The sequence below is a fragment of the Kogia breviceps genome, chromosome 18 (genome assembly GCF_026419965.1).
Source record: "Kogia breviceps isolate mKogBre1 chromosome 18, mKogBre1 haplotype 1, whole genome shotgun sequence".
Lineage (NCBI taxonomy): Eukaryota > Metazoa > Chordata > Mammalia > Artiodactyla > Physeteridae > Kogia > Kogia breviceps.
Genome location: NC_081327.1, coordinates 32,298,579 through 32,320,915, shown reverse-complemented (window position 1 = coordinate 32,320,915; position 22,337 = coordinate 32,298,579). Strand labels below are relative to the sequence as shown.

General features: G+C 43.9%; 1 pseudogene; it reads right to left on the bottom strand.

Moving 5' to 3' along the window:
• Window positions 1–16,118: 16,118 nt before the first annotated feature.
• LOC131745154 (non-histone chromosomal protein HMG-14 pseudogene) lies at window positions 16,119–16,426 on the bottom strand (annotated as a pseudogene).
• Between the last annotated feature and the right edge of the window lie 5,911 nt (window positions 16,427–22,337).

Sequence of the window (22,337 nt, the reverse complement as noted above, 5' to 3'; positions counted from 1 at the left end):
TGTGTGTAAGTGCATGTGTGTGCATGTGTGTCATGAGAGGAGGGCATGTGTTTATATTATATATGGATCAGGGGAGGGGCATGGATTTAAGAGCTCACAGTTGAACACGTTTGAGTTGCCTCTTCTGGGTCTTGTAGCCAAAAGCTAAGTCACTGTGGCAACTGGGAAGCGGTGCTTAGGTCAAGAGCTAAGGCTGGGGGGCTTCCCTGGTGGCAAAGTGGTTAAGAATCCGCCTACCAATGCAGGGGAAACAGGTTCGAGCCCTGGTCCGGGAAGATCCCACATGCCTCAGAGCAACTAAGCCTATGTGCCACAACTACTGAGCCTGCACTCTAGAGCCTGCGAGCCACAACTACTGAGCCCACGTGCCACAACTACTGAAGCCTCTGAGCCTAGAGCCTGTGCTCTTCAAGAAGAGAAGCCACGTGCAATGAAGAGTAGCCCCTGCTCGCCGCAACTAGAGAAAGTCCATGTGCAGCAACGAAGACCCAATGCAGCCAAATATTTTTCTTTTAATTTTTAATAAATTTTTTTTAAAAAAGAGCTAAGGCTGGGAGCAGGATCCCCAGGGCCCCTGGAGCCCACAGCCTTGGAGCTTTGAGACACTGAGCAAGTTGCTTAATCTCTCTGTCCTTATATGCCTCCTTCTTTACTTCCCTGAGTGGAGGATTAGATGAGAATTCCTGTGAAGCAACCAGCGCAGGGCCTGAGGGACAGTGAACGCTGATACACATCTTTTGACCAGGCACCCTATCCTGCCTTCCTCTAGGCAAGGAAGGATTAGTTTGGATCACAAACTCTTGGGAGGAAGGGCACCTGGGGACAGGGAAGGAGAAGGAGAAGCTAAAGTCTTGCAGACCCGACTGGTTGGTGTCTAGGCAGCAGCTGGGTCACCTTCATCTCAGTTTCCATGTCTGTAAAATGGGCAATAGCTGAAGTTAATAGTTGCTTAACATCATGGCTGGCACCATGGGATTCTGGAAGATGAGAATGAAAACTCCAGGAAATTACAGAAAGTGCTCCTTGGACGTTTTCCCTTTTCCTCAGAATTTAAGGCTTTTGGTGCATGTTAGCACATAAAACCAGAGGGCAGGCATTTGTTTCTCCTCCTCAGTTTTAAACTCAAAACTCCCAGGTCCTGAGTGATTAGCTGAAGTTTCTCAGAATCATCTGGAGACCCTGTGACCCACACAGCCCCTAAGCCTTGACTCCAGGACCCTGGTTAGGAGGGACCAGAGGCACCAACGAATCTGTGTCTTTAATAATCTTCCTCAATGATTTCAAAGCAGGTGGCCCACTGTGAGAAATTAGAGACCAATCCACTGGCTGGGGATTTTTCCAGATGCCCCTGGAAGGAGTCCTTTCAGAGTCCTGTCTCCTAGGCTCCTTGTCCTCCATCCTAGGACCCTGAGAACGGAACGAGTGGGCTTCCCCAAACCTCACCACCTCCCACTTCCTCCAGTTTAGCATTGTTGGTTTCTGTAGCTTGATTCATTAATTAATTAATTCTGTAGCTTAATTAATCACCATAACTATTCTTGGACCCAGGACAACTGATGTTTGTTCTGTGGATGCCCCTCCCTGGAAGCACAGGGGAGTGAGCAAAGCTGGATCACAGCAAAGTCTTCCCCAGACTTGGGAGCCCAACTTGAAGAACCTGCCCTTGAACTCCTGCCTATTGAATTGAAAAGGACACACACTGGGTAGCTGCCACGTACAGACTTTGGGCCACAGAATGAGATGCAGGGAGCAGGCCTGACAATGCACCGTGGACTAGAGCAGAACTGTCCCAGCCAGCATGCAGACCCCTGAGCAAGAAAAGCAAACACTTGTGGTGGTAAGCCCCTGAATTTGTGGATGGTTTGTTACACAGCATTATTGTAGCTATAGCTGACTAGTTCACCAGGATCAATCTATTTTTTTTCCAGAGGCTCTTGAGGCTAACTTTGCCTGCTTTAATCTTGCTGTATGATTCCTTGCCTATAGTGAATCAGCAAGTCTGGTTCTAAGGTTCAAAGTCATTTTGGTGCCCCTGGTGGTGCTCTGTCCCCTCCTACTCCAGAACTGGCTCTGAACCTCTTCCATCTCATTCATCCTAGGAGCAACCATAGTAATCACCTGCAAGCATTGACTGCTGACCACAGACTGCTAATCCATCTGAATTGTTCTATATATTTGTCGCCATAATCCTATGAACTAGTAACTTGAGATTATCCCCATTTTATAGATGAGGAGATCAAAGCTTGGGGAAATTTACTAGCAATCTTACCGCTGGTAAGTGGTGAACAAAGACTCTAGCCCAGATCTCCAAGCCTGTGCTCTTCACCCCTCCTCCCAAGAGCTTCCTCATGTTGGTGGAAATGCCTATTTTCCTGACACAGCCCCCTCCCCAAGCCCTCTCCCACACACCCTTCTCCAGGGCCACCTTCCAGCTTCAGGTCCCACAGCTACTTCCCACTTGCAGTGAATATACTTGATCCCTGATGCCTGGAGTTAATTATTTCAAAAAGACATTTGGAAACTCAGCTCCGTTGGGTCTGTGTTCTTTTTTGCTAATTTAATAGATCTGTCTTTCAAAAATGAGTGTGCTTTTGAAACATGTTCACTGGACTGTCATTTCATTACCCTCCAGATATCTTCCCATTGTTGTTTTTCTCTTTGAACCCATGCTCACACCACCCCTGTGGATCTCAGAGCCGAGACCTGTGTTTTGTGGCTGGGGTGTCTGCTTCCTACAGGTAAGGCCTTGACTATCTGTGTGCCCAGGCTCAGCAATCAGGCAGAAAGACAGTCTGAAATCATGAAAAATCTAAAGTACTGGATCATTTTTAAAAGAGGCAGCTTGGATTCTTACTGGTGCATTCTGTTCACCAAATGCTAAAATGGTTATTTCTGGGTAGTGGATTTTAAGGGAGTTTCTAGTTTCTTCTTTACCCATCTCTTATCTGTTTTACTTTCCATTGTTTTTAATTTACAAAAGCATGTATAATTTTAATAATAAAATATAATTAAAAATAATGTGCATGCAATAAGAGGAAACTGACCCTTCTGGCAAAGTGTCAAGGCAAGTCTGGCTTTTATGAATTTGTTAAGTGAACTTTCATAAACTTGTCAAATGACCTTTTATGAATTTATTAAAGCCACTCCAAGAAGCAGACCTCTCTCTGAAAATGAGTAGAACTCTGTGCAAAGAGGGAAAACAAGACCCAGGCTAACAATTATGTTCGTAAAATAATTTTTGTGTTTCCGCCTGCCAATGCAGGGGACACGGGTTCAACCCCTGGTCTGGGAGGATCCCCCATGCCACTGAGAGACGGGGCCTGTGCGCCACAACTACTGAGCCTGCGCTCTGGAGCCCGTGAGCCACAACTACTGAGCCCACGTGCCTCAACTGCTGAAGCCCATGCACGCAGAGCCCGTGCTCCACAACAAGAGAAGCCACCACAATGAGAGGCCTGTGCACCGCAACGAAGAGAAGCCCCCCCTTGCTGCAACTAAAGAAAGCCCACGTGCAGCAATGGAGATCCAACGCAGCCGAAAATTAGTAAATAAGTTAATTAATTTTTTAAAAATGGGATGGAACCTGAGTTTTTAAAACGTTAACTTTATGGTTTGTTAAATCTTAGATACCACTTTTCTTTACCCTTAGGCATGATTTCACTTAAATCTGCAAATCGACTGAAGGGTAGATCTGTTTCTATAGGTTTTCACTTAACAGACACGAATTGAGTTTTTCCCAGTGCCAGACAGTGTTCTAGGTTCACAGGCTTCAGTAAGGGGCAGTGATGGATCCCCAGCCTTGAGCAGCCACTGCTCTGGGAGAAGGCAGTGGTGCCAGCACTCACACAGCTGGATAAGTGCTCTGGGAGGACACTGGGGAAGCCCAGAAGAGGCAGTTCTTTTCTCTCCCTGAGAAAAATCAAGGAAGGCTTCTCAGAGGAGGTAACTGACACATAGAAGTTTACCAGGAGGAGCAGGTGACATTCCAGGAGGAGAAGGAAGACATTCCAGGCAAAGAGAAGAGGAGGTACAAACTCTCCTGGGGAGGGGGCGGGTAGTGGTTGTAGAAAGGCTAGAATTGTGTTCGTGAAATAGCAAGTTGCTGGCTGTGACTACAATTTAGAGTATATAGTCTGTATGTGTTTGTTGTATGTTGAAGAGCCTTGAATGATGGGCTAAGCAGTTTATCTGGTTGGCGATGGGGAGCTATTAAAAGGTCTTAAACCGGGAAGTGGCATGATCACATTTGCCTTTTAGAATGGCTGCTCAATGGATGTATCCAGGAAGGTCCACGTGGGCAACAGAAGCCACGTTAACCATATGAATGGAGAAAATTTAACGTAAAGAATTACCTAGGTCAGAATGGCCATCATCAAAAAGTCCACACATAATAAATTTTGGAGAGGGTGTGGAGAAAAGGGGACCCTCCTACACTGCGGGTAGGAATGTACATCGGTGCCACCACTATGGAGAACAGTATGGAGGTTCCTCAAAAAACTAAAAATAGAGTTACCATATGATCCAGCCATCCCACTCCTGGGCATATATCTGGAAAAGATGAAAACTCTAATTCAAAAAGATTCATGCACACCAATGTTCAAAGCCGCACTATTCAATCACCAAGACATGGAAACAACCTAAATATCCATTGACAGATGAATGGATAAAGAAGATGTGGTGTATACATGTATACAATGGAATATTACTCAGCCATTAAAAAGAATGAAATATTGCCATTTGCAGCAACATGGATGGGCCTAGAGAATATCATACAAAGTGAAGTAAGTCAGACAGAGAAAGACAAATATGATATCATTTATATGTGGATCTAAAAAAATACAGATCAACTCATTTACAAAACAGAAACAGAGTCACAGACATAGAAAACATATTTATGGTTACCAAAGGGGAAAGGGGAGGGATAAATTAGGAGTAACAGATACACACCACTATATATAAAATAAACAACAAGGACAACTGCATAGCACATGGAACTATAGTCAATATCTTGTAATAACCTATAATGGAAAAGAATCTAAAGCCATACACCTGAAAACTAATACAATACTGTAAATCAACTATAGTTTAATGAATAAAATTTTTAAAAAGACAAAATAATTACCTAGGTATATTTATCCATCTATCCATCCCTCTATCCATCCATCAATCCACCTTATTTTTTAATGTATTTCAAAGCAAATTACAGGCATCACTGCACTCCCCTAAATACTTCAGCATACATGTCATTCATTAATGTTCAATTTTTTTTCAGTTTTTAATCAAATTTATATACAATGAAATGCAAAAATCCTAAGTACACATTTGATGAATTTTGACAAATGAATACACCTGTGTAACCCAAACTGCAATCAAAATAGGAGACCTTGGGCTTCCCTGGTGGCGCAGTGGTTGAGAATCCGCCTGCCGATGCAGGGGACACGGGTTCGTGCCCTGGTCCGGGAAGATCCCACATGCCGCGGAGCGGCTGGGCCCGTGAGCCATGGCCGCTGAGCCTGTGCGTCCAGAGCCTGTGCTCCGCAACGGGAGAGGCCACAACAGTGAGAGGCCCGCATACCGCAAAAAAAAAAAAAAAAAAAAAAAAAAAAAATAGGAGACCTTACCATTACCCTAGAAAATTCCTTCATGGCCATCCTCAGGCACTCCTTGCCTCCATCCTCCAAGAGACAACCACTGTTCTGATTTTTTTCCCACCATTTTCAGCATTATTGACATTTTGGTCCAAATAATTCTTTGTTCTTGGGGGCTGCCCTGTGCATTACTTAGCCTGTCCTAGAATTTTGTATAAATGGAATATACTCTTTTTTGTTTGACTTTTCCTGCTTAACATGTTTATGAGATTCATCCATGTTATCTTTTTTTTTTTTTGAGGCTTCGGATGTTCTTTATTTTTTAAATTTTTATTGGAGCCTAGTTGATTTACAATGTTGTGTTAGCTTCAGGTGTACAGCAAAGTGAATCAGTTATGCATATACATATATCCACTCTTTTTTTCATCCGTTATCTTGTGTATCGTTGTTTGTTCCTTTTTTATTGCCAAGTAATTGTTCCGTTTTTATTGGCAAGTAGTATTCCATTCTAAACCACAGTTTGTTCATCCATTCTCCTGTTGATGGACATTGGGGCCATTTCTAGTTTTTGCTTCCCTTGCCCCTCTTTCAATCTAAGAATCCTGTTACTGGATGAGTTGAAAGTGCTCACTGAGGGATCAGTGAATCTGCATGGAGCTATGGCCATTGCAGGCTGTCAGGGTGGGGGGTTGAAAACCTCTAACCTCAGGGTCCCTAGAGTGACGGGTGAGGCTCTCACCCCTTGGGGTACCCAAGGAGTAACCAGTCTGCCTGTGAGGCGCTCTCAAAAAAGAAGGGGAAAAGGTCAGACTTTATCTGGTATCCACAAAGCCACTTAGATGAGAAGCCCTTCTGCCTCCATCCGACATTCGCCAACGCCAACCACAAATCGGCACCTTCTCAGTAAGCCCTCAGCAACCGTGTGTGACCAAGTACAACCTGGAGACACTCTTGTCTGCGTTCATTCTCCATTTTCATAAACCTGCAATTGCTTTGGGTACGTATGTGTATTAGAAGAGTTGTACACGGCAGAGCCTAATTTAATCTGGCTTATACAAGACAATTTAAAAGAAAAGAGGTAATTAATTTACTTACTGAACTGAGAGGTGTGGGCATGCAGCTATTTCAGGCTTGGCTAACCCAAGACTCACATGCTGTCAGGCCTCGGTCCCCACCCCCCCATCTCTGGTTCTTGCTTCTGTTGTGTTTGCTTCAGTTTGGGGCTCTGTCTAGTGGCCAGATGGACACAGGAAGTGGTCCCTACCTCCTCTCCGGTTTCAGGTCTGGCAGGAGCTCAGGGGCGTCTAGGGTTGTGACCAGGGCCCCGGCTTGGTCACGTGCCTGCCTGCTCCCGGGAGCCAGTGACTGGCTCGGGGTGAGGGGATCCCTCACTCTTCCCCCAGGAACTGGGCCTGAGGTCAGCTTCTCTGGGACAACGTGAATCACAGGGATGGTTCCCCAGAGAACAATACGGGTATAGTTACCAGAGGAGCTGAGAATGGATGTTGGCAGAAAAAAAGATGTTCTTGGCTCCACAGAGGTGCTAAATGGAGCCAGGGTTGGACCAGGGGTGGTTGATTCTGGAGCTTGACTTCTAAGCCTCCGTAGTCTGTGTCCTGTCTGTATCCCAGAGCCCCTCACAGAGCCTGGTAAACAACAGGCACTTAATTCCTGTGCAGGGAGTGAATTTCTTGTTGCTGTGCTCTGCACACCTGCCTGTTGGGACACCTTGTTTCTCTGGACAGGCATCCATTGCCTGACCTCTCACCCTCCAGAAACTGAATCCTATTCTCATGTGTGAGCCCCTCCCAGTGTCTTCTTTTGCAGCAGACCTCAGTCTGAAGTGAAACATCAGGAAAGAATCCAGCCTACTGTGTTATGAACATACACGTACACATTTGCATACCCGGTGAGTTCCTGACGCATCCCTTCAACCTGGGTTGGGGGAGGCGCTGGAGGCTTTAATATGTCAGATCCTAGGGAGCTGGGAGCCATGCAGAGATTTCCCTTGGATCAGGGTATGTGGGAGCAGTGACCTGGCACAGACCCTTGCCAGCTCAGCGCTGCGCATGGGGAGTGTGGTACTAAGTGGCTGATAAGCTGGGGGCTCAGTTCCTAGGACGCAGTCAGGCAATGCAGTGTCAGTCATCAGCCCTGGAGAACCTGACGGTGGTGGGTGCAGCTCCCTGGCTGACTGGCGCCCAGCCCCGAACCTAAGGATGGAAATGAACCAGAGGCTTCAGAAGCACACTCTGTGCCTGGAGCTGCACCGTCTTAGCTCCGGATGACGTAACAAAATGCCATAAGACTGGGTGGCTCCCTATTAGCACGTGATGGATGAGTGGATGTTCAGTGGATGTGGCAGTGTGTGACTAAGAGGTCACTGGAATGGCAGGGGGGACTCCTGTGGGTTGGTGTAGGCCCTTCTCCAGCCACCCTGGAGAAGGCTCTGGGCTCCCTTGATCTGGAGGATGTCTTCCTCCCCTTCCTGTTTAGGCTGCTTGAGCCCCAAACTCTGGGCATGTCTTCACGGGAGGTGCTAGGTAGTCTGGTTCGCACCACTTGCGAGTCTTGGCACCACTCGTGTGCTGGTTGTGGGGATGGGTGCTGGGTGGGGTTGGGTGGGTGCTGGTCTGGAGGGAAAGCAGCCGTGAGGGTGAGCCGAGTTCAAGGTCAGTCTTGCCAGCTGGCTCGCTCGCCTGAGGTCATGAGGCCAACACCACAGAAGGACCAGGACTTGAACCCGGTGCTGATTCTAAAGCCCTGACCCGCATCCACCCTTGCTTCAGAATAGACAGCACAGTAATTATGGAAACTGTCACTTATTTGTAATCTCATGCCAACAGCCCACTGAGAAGGAAGGACCCACTCAGATTTATCTCCTCTTGGCCACTGTGGCCCTCACGGCCCGTGAAGTCCTGGGGTATCCAGAGGGTGTCCTCCGTTCTTAGGCCAAATGGAGAAAGGCACAAAGCCAGGCTGGGCTGGCTTTCCTTCCCCGTGGGACCTGCAGCTCCATGCTCTCCCCGTGGTGGGGCGGGGGGAGCAGCCCTGCAGACTCTCCCCATGGGTATTTCTGATGCTTTTCCTGGGCTGCAAGGAGACTCGGTGTCTCCACACAGCACATCCCACTGGGAATGGGGTCTATTTACGGCTCTGAGAGCTCTGGCCAATTCCAGGCCCTGGAGCACCAGATTCCCAAGTCTGGGTTGGGCCATTCTGACTCAGGGAACACAGCACCAAGGAGGTGGGAAGAGGTGAGGTGTCCAGGCCAGGGTTCTAAATCCCAGCTCTGCACAAACCAGTCATGGGAGATCTTCAACCAGTCACTTAATCTGCCTGGTCCTAGGTTTTCTCATCTGTAAAATGGGGATAATAACGCCACCACCATCATCTCAGGGTGGTTGTGAGGATTATAGAGGGCAAAGCACATGGAACCCCACTGAGGCTCTGACACCCATGTGATCCAATCCTGGTGCAGGGTCTCAAAGAAACACAGCCCACTGAAGTTCCAAAAAGTGTTCAGATCTTTTTGAGCACAAAGGGGGTCCAGGTACCGACAGCACAGGCACTTCCAGTCTAGTGACCATTCTCCGTAACATCATACAGCTCCCATGAGATGTTCACTTTCCTTTCCAGAAGACTTCTCCCTCACTCACGCATGTCTGCCCCACCCTTGCCAGGCCTCTGCACTGCAGCCAGAACCCAATTCCAGAAGGCACTGCTCACAGTGTATTGAATGGACGAGTTGGCACAGCAGCCCTGTACCCCCTTGCTGCAGATGTGCTGCCACCGACCTCAGTTCCCTCGGGATGGTTCTTCTCCCAGAACCTGCTGGGCAATGGCAGTGCCCTCCGGGGACGGTATGGAGGGAAATGGAGTGGGTGATGCCAGGGGCCTCACCTGCAGGCCTGGGACAGCAGGGCACACACAGTTCAATACCTGCAGTCCTGTCACTCGCAGGCAAGTTCACGGTTCTCTAAGGTGGCATTTCTAGAACCGCCTAATGGAAAGTCTCGCTGCAGTTTTCTATCTAGGCTGCAGTGGGCTTGGAAAATGCTTCCAGTCAAGGATGTAAGACCCTGGGATGAAGCAATGCAGGCCCTCCACTGCCCCTGCGGAAAACGATTAGCCTGAGTGGCCCCACTCAAACAGGACACAACGGTTCTTGGCATTTTCCAGGTGATGGATTTGGATGCATCTGCAAATCTTTATTGAAGTGAGAAGTCTCATCAAGGATCAGAGAGAGCAGGTCACTGGCAATGTTTTGGAACCAGAAAATACCCAAGCACACAGGCTCCCTTGGCAGCGAGGCCTGGGAATGGGGTAGCCTCACCCTCCATGGCCGAGAGCTGCGAGGAGAGTGAGGCTGAGGGGCTGGTGTGCCGGGGGGGCTGCCTGGTATGCCAGCGTGTACAGGCCACCGTGACACATTGGAAATGCAGCAAGCGGAGGGAAGATCGTATTAATTAACCAGAGCTCTTCTCAGGGGAAGCCGTGTGTGGGGTAGAAGGCGTACTTTGGGAAGGAGCGAGGGTGGAATAAGTAATACTGATAAGTAATAAGTAATACTGGTAATACTGATACAAGTGATAACAACTGCTAACTAGATCATGAGGCAGGCGACGGAGGGACTGCGGAGCTTGCTTTGCCAAGTCAGGGAAGCACGTTTGGGTCTGAGGAAGGCTCTCAAGACAGTACAGAGGACTTGCCTGGTGGTCCAGTCGTTAAGACTCTGCACTTCCACTGGGTTCAACCCCTGGTTGGGGAAGTACTGCATGCCGCTGCGGTGTGGTCAAAAAATTTTTTTAAAGTTAAAAAAAGAGTCAGTGCAGAGACTGGGCCTTGTATCAGCCCTTCCTTCTATGATTCACCATCAGGGTCCGCCAGGAATACTAGTTTGGAGGGCTGCCTGTCCAGGTGCCCTCATATCTCAGTTAGGACATGACTAATGCAACCAGCATCCCTAGGCCTTTGTTACCTGCTTCATTCTGTCTCCTGGTAGAAGGCTCCTAGTAGAGTTGAATCGTGTCCCTAGAAGAGCTGTTGAAGTCCTAACCCTTGGTACCTGTGGATGTGACTTTATTTTGAAACAGGGTCTTTGCAGAGGTAATCAAGTTGAGAAAAGGGCCCCCAATCGAGTGGGCCCTGATGCAATAGGACTGGTGCTCTCATAAGAGGGGAAATTTGGGCACAGAGATGGACACAGGCAGAGGGAAGATGACGCAGAGACACAGAAAGAACGCTGTGTGATGACAGAGGCAGAGACTGGAGTAATGCACCTGCAAGCCAGGGAATGCCAGGGGTTGCCGGGAGCCACCGGATGCTGGAAGGGGCAGGGAAGGATCTTCGCTGAAGCCTGCAGAGAGAACTTGGCCCTGCTGACACCTTGATTTCAGACCACCTGCCTCCAGAACTGAGAGACAAGAACTTTTCATTGTTTTAAGCCACCCAGTTTGTGGTACGATGTTAAAGCAGCCCTAGGAAACAAATCTAGTGCTTCGGAGGCAAGTATGTGTGAGCCCTGTCTGGAAGCATTTTTTCTGGTCTGGCCCAGCACACCCGCCGTTGGCTGGAATGAAAAATGCCCACAGAGACTTCCTTTTTTAAAATTTATTTATTTTAGTTATTTATTTTTGGCTGCATTGCATCTTCGTTGCTGTGCCCGGGCTTTCTCTAGTTGCCACGAGTGGGGGCTACTCTTTTTTTGTGTGTGTGTGTGGCACTTGGGCCTCTCACCGCTGTGGCCTCTCCCATTGCGGAGCGCAGGCTCCGGACGCGCAGGCTCAGCGGCCATGGCCCACGGGCCCAGCCGCTCTGCGGCATGTGGGATCCTCCCGGACCGGGGCACGAACCCGTGTCCCCTGCATCGGCAGGCGGACCCTCAACCACTGCGCCACCAGGGAAGCCCCAAGGGGGCTACTCTTTGTTGCGGTGTGCAGTCTTCTCATTGTGGGGGCTTCTCGTGTTGCAGAGCACAGGCTCTAGGTGCATGGGCTTCAGTAGTTGTGGCTCACGGGCTCTAGAGCACAGGCTCAGTAGTTGTGGCACACGGGCTTAGTTGCTCTGTGGCATGTGGGATCTTCCGGGACCACTGCTCGAACCCATGTCCCCTGCACTGGCAGGCAGATTCTTAACCACTGCGCCACCAGGGAAGCCCCCACAGAGCGTCCCCATGAGGCTATTCCACAAAGCATAACTTACAGAACTCTGAAGTCTACACAAACTAGCCTTGGCTTTCTCTCTGTAAAAAGAGGAACCGGGATGGAATTGGCTCTCTCCAAACTCTAACTTGCTTTGCATTTGTAAAACCACCCAGCTGCATCAGACAATAAAGTGCCTAACAATTATCAATCCTTGAGAGTTCACTTGACCAAGTGCTGGGTGGGGCCCCAGGGGGCTGAAGGGAGGTGCCTGTCACACAGGTGCGAAGCCTCGGGGCTCCCAGGGTATCTCCTCTCTGCTGGCATTGGAGGAGGCCTGCAGCATCTGGGGCCAACATTTGGATGGCCTGGCCACTCTGGCACTAATGACAAAATAAATTCCCAACATAAATTCAGTCCCTGGACTCACAGAAAGACAGACAAGATGAAAAGGCAGAGGACTATGTACCAGATGAAGGAACAAGATAAAACCCCAGAAAAACAACTAAATGAAATGGAGACAGGCAATGTTTCAGAAAATGAACTCAGAATAATGATATGAAGATGATCCAGGACCTTGGAAAAAGAATGGAGGCAAAGATCGAGAAGATGCAAGAAATTTTAACAAAGATCTAGAAGAATTAAAGAACAAACAGACATGAACAATACAATAACTGAAATGAAAACTACACTAGAAGGAATCAATAGCAGAATAACTGAGGCAGAAGAACGGATAAGTGACCTGGAAGACAGATGGGTGGAATTCACTGCTGTGGAACAGAATAAAGAAAAAAGAATGAAAAGAAATGAAAACAGCCTAAGAGACCTCTGGGACAACATTAAACGCAACAACATTCACATTATAGGGGTCCCAGAAGGAGAAGAGAGAGACAAAGGACCCAAGAAATTATTTGAAGAGATTATAGTCGAAAATTTCTCTAGCATGGGAAAGGAAATAGCCATCCAAGTCCAGGAAGCGCAGAGAGTCCCATACAGGATAAACCCAAAGAGAAACATGCCAAGACACATAGTAATCAAATTGGTAACAATTAAAGACAAAGAAAAATTATTGAAAGCAGCAAGGGAAAAATGGCAAATAACATACAAGGGAACTCCCATAAGGTTAACAGCTGATTTCTCAGCAGAAACTCTACAAGCCAGAAGGGAGTGGCATGATATACCTAAAGTGATGAAAGGGAAGAACCTACAACCAAGATTACTCTACCCAGCAAGGATCTCATTCAGATTCAATGGAGAAAACAAAAGCTTTACAGACAAGCAAAAGCTAAGAGAATTCAGAACCACAAAACCAGCTCTACAACAAATGCTAAAGGAACTTCTCTAAGTGGGAGACACAAGAGAAGAAAAGGACCTACAAAAACAAACCCAAAACAATTATGACAATGGTCATAGGAACATACATATCAATAATTACCTTAAACATGAATGGATTAAATGCTCCAACGAAAAGACACAGGCTTGCTGAATGGATACAAAAACAAGACCCAACTATATGCTGTCTACAAGAGACCCACTTCAGACCTAGGAACACATACAGACTGAAAGTGAGGGGATGGAAAAAGATATTCTATGCAAATGAAATCAAAAGAAATCTGGAGTAGCTATACTCATATCAGATAAAATAGACTTTAAAGTAAAGAATGTTACAAGAGACAAGGAAGGACACTACATAATGATCAAGGGATCAATCCAAGAAGAAGATATAGCGATTATAAATATATATGCACCCAACATAGGAGAACCTCAATACATAAGGCAACTGCTAACAGCTATAAAAGAGGAAATCGACAGTAACACAATAATAGTGGGGGACTTTAACACCTCACTTACACCAATGGACAGATCATCCAAAATGAAAATAAAAAAGGAAACAGAAGCTTTAAATGACACAATAGACCAGATAGATTTAATTCATATTTATAGGACATTCCATCCAAAACAGCAGATTACACTTTCTTCTCAAGTGCGCACGGAACATTCTCCAGGATAGATCACATCTTGGGTCACAGATCAAGCCTCAGTAAATTTAAGAAAATTGAAATCATATCAAGCATCTTTTCTGACCACAACGTTATGAGATTAGAAATGAATTGCAGAGAAAAAAATGTAAAAAACACAAACACATGCAGGCTAAACAATACGTTACTAAACAACCAAGAGACCACTGAAGAAATCAAAGAGGAAATCAAAAAATACCTAGAGACAAATGACAATGAAAACACGACGATCCAAAACCTATGGGATGCAGCAAAAGAAGTTCTAAGAGGGAAGTTTATAGCTATACAAGCCTACCTCAAGAAACAAGAAAAATCTCAAATAAACAATCTAACGTTACACCTAAAGGAACTAGAGAAAGAAGAACAAACAAAACCCAAAGTTAGCAGAAGGAAAGAAATCATAAAGATCAGAGAAGAAATAAATGGAATAGAAACAAAGAAAACAATAGCAAAGATCAATAAAACTAAAAGCTGGTTCTTCGAGAAGATAAACAAAATTGATAAACCATTAGCCAGACTCATCAAGAAAAAGAGGGAGAGGACTCCAATCAATAAAATAAGAAATGAAAACGGAGAAGTTACAACAGATACCACAGAAATACAAAGCATCCTAAGAGACTACTACAAGCAACTGTATGCCAATAAATGGACAACCTGGAAGAAATGGACAAATTCTTAGAAAGGTATAACCTTCCAAGACTGAACCAGGAAGAAACAGAAAATATGAACAGACCAATCACAAATAATGAAATTGAAACTGTGATTAAAAATCTTCCAACAAACAAAAGTCCAGGACCAGATGGCTTCACAAGTGAATTCTATCAAACATTTAGAGAACAGCTAACACCGATCCTTCTCAAACTCTTGCAAAAAATTGCAGAGGAAGAAACACTCCCAAACTCATTCTCTGAGGCCACCATCACCCTGATACCAAAACCACACAAAGATACTACAAAAAAAGAAAATTACAGACCAGTATCACTGATGAATATAGATGCAAAAATCCTCAACAAAATACTAGCAAACAGAATCCAACAACACATTTAAAGGATCATACACCATGATCGAGTGGGGTTTATCCCAGGAATGCAAGGATTCTTCAATATATGCAAATCAATCAATGTGACACACCTTATTAACAAATTGAAGGATAATACCATATGATCACCTCAATAGATGCAGGAAAAGCTTTTGACAAAATTCAACACCATTTATGATTAAAAACTCTCCAGAAAGTGGGCATAGACGCAACGTACTTCAACATAATAAAGGCTACATACGACAAAAAAAAATTCAGTCCCTGCTTTGAGCTGGGCTCTTTGTTGAAGTTTTCCCCTATAAATCACATCTTAGGCATTTTTTTTTCATAATTGAGTTTGTTTGTTTGTTTGTTTTGCGGTACGCGGGCCTCTCACTGTTGTGGCCTTTCCCGTTGCGGAGCACAGGCTCCGGACGCGCAGGCTCAGCGGCCATGACTCACGGGCCCAGCCGCGCCGCGGCATGTGGGATCTTCCCGGACCGGGGCACGAACCCGTGTCCCCTGCACCGGCAGGCGGACTCTCAACCACTGCGCCACCAGGGAAGCCCCACAACTGAGATTTTACTGATTGTTTTGAGGATCAGTACACACACATTTCAATTTGTACAGAATTCTCAACATATGTACCAAAAATCTAAAAAGTCACGTAGTTGTGATTCTTTTCTGAACAGTTATTCCAGGGACTTTCCAGCTTAAAATTTGGAGGCAAATTTTCCTTCACAGGATATCAAGTACCAATATTTTCAAATACTGATATGCTGTTACATCGTAAGTCCCACTAATTCACATTTAATATCATATACACTACATACTCAAATTGTCAGTCGTTCATAGCACATTAACAGTTACGAGAAGGACTGGACTACCACGACCAAAGATGTCAGAGTGCAAAAAGCTGCCCAGGAGAGCCAAGATCAAGGGGGGAGTGGTTTGCTTTAGGAAACAATTCTACTAAAAACAACATGGGAAGAGAAGTAATGTAAAGTGTTTAAGACATTAAATGCACAACTGACTCCAAACCGCCATTTAGTATGCTTTGTAGTAATATAGGAGAGAAAAGCTACCCTCCACCTGTGGAATGTTAAGCGGACACCCAAGACAAAGCCTCGCATATTCAATATCCCACTCTTTTCTGGTTGTACCAAAAAAAAACCAACCAGCAAATGATTGCACCCCTTTAAAAAAAGCATTTACACTTAAAAAATGCGATGAGGTGGGATTCCCTCCTTTTTATAAATGTTTCTAGAGCTACTAAAAAACTTGCATTTACGAAATAGTTGATATTCCTCTGGATTGTACATGAAAGGAGACAAGGACCAGGTGTGTGATATTAATCAGACTTGGCTTCTTTCCCTCCTGCTTCATCAGAAGCTGGGCTCTCCTCGTTTTTTAGTTTCTCCATCTTCTGCAGCTAAGTCTTCTTTAGTCTCTTGGTTAGTCACTTCATCCAGTTTTCCCTTTGCTCCCCTTTTCCCTTTTGTTTGCACTTTTTTGTCTTAAGATTTATCCTTTCCTGCTGCTTTTATTTGGCTTCGTTTACACTTTTGCTGGAGCCAGTTTAACGGACAGCCTCGCCCATCTCCTCTTGGACTCCTCCTTCGCCGCCCCCTCAGCGAGGCTGACCTTCCTTTTGGGCATCGCGGCAGGCGCGTGCCGGGTGCCTGTGGGTCACGGCGCGCTGAGAGCCTTCTCGAAGCCGGGCTGCCTGGCCGCGGCCGCCCGAGCTGGCGGGACCCGCGGCGGGGGCGGGGGGAGAACCGGATGGAACCGGATTGGGAGCCCGCCCCCACAGTTTAGGCATGTAAAGCCCTGAAGCTGAGCCAGTTTTGACATGGTGGCTGTTACGTACTCTATTTATAATGTCTCTATTAGCTTCCTCCCAGGTTAAGGGGCCAAATCTACCTGCTCTTTCTATTCTCCGAAAGCACAAGGAATTGAAATGGCAACAAACAACTAGTGTAGCTTGATGCTGGAGATGCTAATATTTCACTGTTTAGACCACAAGAAGTTTAGAAAGAATAAAGTCCTGTCCCAAGGTCAAAAACAAACCAATGACACAGGAACAGGACAGAAGAGATGGGACTGAGGTAGATTTAGGTGTTCAGTTCCTTTCTAGATTAATGAGCAGAGCTTAATGCGAGATTCCCAGACACGCTGACCCAATCGAACAAAATGCTTACTCTGTACCAGTGGGCAGGGTCTAGAGCAGTGGGTCATTCTGGGATTGACATTTTGAGAGGAACATGGGCACATTGGGAATTGTCAGGAGGGCAGTGACCAGGATGGATACCATGTCTATATGGGAGACAATAAATGAATCGAGAAAATGAGTTTATACTTTGAACTAGAAATTTCTAGGTCTCTTGCTGAATTGGTTTTCTACTGCGGCTATAACAAATTACTATGAACTAGGTGGTCTCAAAGAACACAGATTGAAAGGATTCTGGAAAGAAAGATAGTGGGATGGGAGGCATCAGGAATCTATCTCCCCCTGCCCCCCAGACAACAACTGTACTGGCAGAATCTGTCTCATGTAAGTATTTTGGAACTCTGGAGTCTATTGAAGGATTGCGACGTCCAGGGAAAGGCTTGGACAGGTAAACTGTGCTTCATTTTGGTCAGTTTCAGCTCTGAGCATAGCAGTTACCCATCCCCCATTCCCATGGTGGGCAGCTGTTTGCATACAGCTTGTGGGAGCCAGGTTGGGCAAAAGAGGACTCTGTGCTCCAGATGTTGGAGATCTATGCTGTGACCGCCCATTGCTGCTTCTGATTAGATTGTTGCTGCCCCTGCACCTCCAGCTGAAGTGACTTCCAGGGGATTTAAAGGGTGGGTGCCCTTTACTGCCCTCTTCATTCTTCTCTTTTTCCTCCTTTTTAGAGCCAAACATTAAAGACAAGGATACTGTATTAGGGTTCTCCAGAGAAAGAGAACCAATATGATATATGTAGATTGATATCTCTATAGAGATATCTCCCTCTCTATGTATATCTATATGAAATTTATTATAGGAGTCAGCTCATGTTACAGAGGCTGAGAAGTCACATGATCTGCAGTCTGGAGAATCAGGAAGGCCATGGGCATAATTCAGTAAAATGCTGAAGGCCTGTGAACCAGCGGGGTGAGGGGCTGCTAGTGCAAGAAACAGGAGCTCTGATATCTCTGAGGGCAGCAGAAGATGGACCTCTCAGCTTAAAAAGAGGGAGATAATTTGCCCTTCCTCCGCCTTTTTGTTCTATTCAGACCCTTGATGCGTGGGATGAGGCCTGCCCACATTGGTGAAGGCAGATCTTTTTCACTCAGTGTATTGATTTTCTTCTAATCTCTTTGCTAATCTCTTCTGAAAACACCCTCACAAACATACCCAGAAATAATTTTTCACCAGCTATCTGGGCATTCCTTAGCCCAGGCAAACTGACACAAAATTAACCATCAGACATGCAAAACAACTGCATATATGGGGGAAGTTAGCAAGTGATCGTGCATGCCCAAGGAAAGGCTCTGAAAAGACCCAAGACTTTAAACTATACCTCAGCTGATCCTTGTCACATGGATAGCCTACAGCAATGGGAAACAAACAAACAAACAAACAAACGCTATTAAACAAAGCAGTAACAAAAAACAGCAAAATCTGGGTAAGAGGGAGAATCTGGTCTCCATAATTACCACGTTATTAAATCCAAATATTCAAATTTTTTCCAAAAAAATCATAAGGCATAGAAAGAAACAGAAAAGTATGGCCCATTCAAAGAAAAAAAAAAAAAAAAACCCAACAGGAACTATCCCTGAAAAAGACTTGATGGCAGATACAGCAGACAAAACAACTGTTTTAAAACAACTGTCTTAAAGATGCTCAAAGAACTAAAGGAAGATTTGGAAGAAGTCAGGAAAATGTATGAACAAAAATGGAAACATCAATCATGAAACAGAAACCTAAAAAGAAGCCAAAAAGAAATTCTGGAGCTGAAAAGTATAATAATTGAAATTAAAAATTAACTAGAGGGATTCAAAGGCAAATTTGAACAGGCATAAGAATCAGTGAACTTGAAGATCAGACGATGGAAATTATTAAGACTGAGGAACAGAAAAAAAAAAGATTCAACTCAAAGCCATATGAAGAAACAAAGATCCCAATAAAGGTACATAAGCAAGCAATTATAAAAGCTAACATTATTGTAACAATGTTTTCTAAATGACTTGAGACTAATGCATTAAAAATCATTATTAGTTTACATTATTCTGGGGCACACAATGTATAAAGGTGTAATTCTGTGATAACAACAGCAAGCGGTGGGGATGGAGCTGTAAAGGAGCAGAGTTCTTATATATTATTGAAGTTAAGCTGGTATAAGTTCAAATAAGAGTGTTGTAACTTTAGTATGTTAAATGTAATCCCCATGGTACCCACAAAGAAAATAACTATAGAATATAAACAAAAAGGAATGAGAAAGGAATTTAAACATTTCACTACCAAAAAAAAAAAAAAAAGTCAACTAAACACTAAGGAAGACAGTACTATAATGCAGGGAGCGAAAAACAAAGTTGTAAAATGTATAGAAAACAAATAAGATGACAGAAGTCTCTCCTTCCCAGTAATTACTCTTAAATGTAAATGGATTAAACTCCCCAAAAGACTGGCAAAATGGTTAAAAAAAAAAAAAACACAGTCCAACTATATGCTATCCACAAGAGACTCACTTTAGATCAAAAGGCACAAATAGATCAAAAGTGAAAGAATGGAAAAAGATATTCCATGCAAACAGTAACCAAAAGAGAGCAGGGGTGGCTGTACTAACACTGGACAAAACAGATTTTAAATCAAAAAGTTTACAAGAGACAAAGTAGGACATTATATATTAATAGAAGTTTGATATATCCTCTTGTTGTAACATTATAAACGCTTACATTTCTAATGACATACAACCGAATAAAGCAAAAATTGACAGAATTGAAGAGAGAAATAATGGATAGAGCAGGCAGACAGAAGTAAGGAAATAGATACAACAAACCAACTATATATAACAGACACTACACACTCTACCCACCACCAAAAGCACACACATTCTTCTTATGTGCACGGGGATATTTTCCAGGTTAGACCATATGTTAGGCCACAAAAATTAAGTGTCAATAGATTTATAAAGATAACTATCATATTTTCTCTGACCACAATGAGATAAAGTGAGAAATCAGTGACAGAAGGCAAACTGGAAAATCCACAAATATACTGAAATTTAACAACACACTCTTAAACAACCAATGGATCAAAGAAGAAATCACAAGGTGAATTAGAAACTCCTTAGTTTTAATGAAAACAAAAATGCAACATACCAAAACTAGAATGCAGCAAAAGCAGTCCTAAGGGGGAAATGTACAGCTATAAACACATTTTTAAAAAAAGATCTCAAGTTAAGAACATAACTTTACAAGTTAAGGAACTTGAAAAAGAACAAACTAAACCCAAAGCTAGAAGAAGGAAGGAAATAAAGATTAGAGAATAGGGGACTTCCCTGGTGGCACAGTGGTTAAGAATCTGACTGCCAACACAGGAGACACTGGTTTGAGCCCTGGTCTGGGAAGATCCCACATGCTGCAGAGTAACTAAGCCCATGCGCCACAACTACTGAAGCCTGCGCGCCTAGAGCCTGTGCTCTGCAACAAGACAAGCCGCACCAATGAGAAGCCCACGCACTGCAACAAAGAGTAGCCCCCGCTTGTGGCAACTAGCGAAAGCCTGTGCACAGCAATGAAGACCCAACACAGCCAAAAATAAATAAATAATTTATTTTTAAAAAAGATTAGAGAATAGGAAAATAGAGAAAAAAATCAATGGAATTAAAAGCTGATTCTTTGAAAAGGTCAACAAAATTGACAAAACCTTAGTTAGATGAACTGAAAAAAAGGACTCAAATTACTAAAATCAGAAAGGAAAGTGGGGACATTACTATCATTTCTACAGAAATAGAGAGGATAAGAATACTATGAACAAGTATATGCCAACAAATAGGATGACCTAGATGAAATGGACAAATTCCTAGAAACATAAAACCTACCAATACTAAGTCATGAAGAAATAGAAAATCTGAATAGACCTGTAACTAGTAAGGAAACTGAACTAGTAATCAAAAATCTCCCAACAAAGAAAAGTCCCAGATCTGATGGCTTCACTGGTGAATTCTACCAAACATTAAAAAAAAGCTAATATCAATCCTCCTCAAACTTTTCCAAAAAATCAAGGAGGGAATACTTCATAAGTCATTCTATGAGGCCAGCATTACTCTGATGCTGAATTCAAGTCACTACAAGCAAATGAACAAGAAAACTCAAAACAAAAAACTACACCAATTTCCTTTATGAACATTGATGGGAAAATCCTCAACAAAATTCTAGAAAACTGAAATCAGCAGCATATTAAAAGGATTATACACCCTGACCAAGTGGGATTTATTCCTGGAATGCGGGGACAGTTCAACATAAAATTGATCAATGTAATATACCACATTAACAGAGCAAAGGGGAAAAAAATATGATCATCTAAACTGCTGCTAAAGAATTTGACAAAATTCAACACCTTTTCATGGTAAGAAAAACACTCATAATAGGAAAAGAAGGAAAGTACTTCAACATAATAAAAGTCATATGTGTGGAAAAACCCACAACAAACATCATGCTCAATGGTGAAATACTGAAGGCTTTTCCTCTAAGAGCAAGAACAAGACAAGGATGCCCACTTTTGCCACTTCTAATCAACATAGTACTGGAAGTTCTAGCCAGAAGTATTAGGCAAGAAAAAGAAATACAGGGCATCAAAAATGGAAAAGTAAAATGATCTCTGCAGATGATATGCTCTTCTATGTAGAAAACCCTAAAGACTCCACAACACGAAAACAAAACTATTAGAGCTAATAAATGAATTCAGCAACATAGCAGGATACAAAGTCAACACAAAAAAAACAGTTGCATTTCTATACACTAACAATGAACAATCTGATAAGGAAATTATAAAAATTCCATTTACAATAGCATCAAAAATAAAGTACCTAGGAATTAACTTAACCAAGGAGGTGAAAGACTTGTACAATGAAAACTACAAAAATTGCTGAAAGAAATTAAAGGAGACATAAATAAATGGAAACACACCTGATGTTCAAGGACTGGAATACTTAATATCGTTAAGATGTCAATACTACCCAATGTTATCTACAGATTCGATGCAATCTCTACCTTCAAAAAACATCATTTGGATTTTAAAATAGAAAATCTCATTTTAAAATTCATATGGGATCTCAAGGGCTCCCCATATAGCCAAAACAATCTTGAAAAAGGAGAACAAAGCTGGGGTACTCACACTTCCTGATTTCAAAACTTACTACAAAGCTATGGTATTAAAAACAGTGTGGTACTGGCATAAAGACAGAAAGATAGACTGATTAAATAAAATAGAGAGCCTAGAAATAAACCTTCATATATATGGTCAGGTGATTTTTGACAAGGGTGCCAAGACCATTCAATGGGGGAACAACAATCTTTTAAAAAACGGTGCTGGGAA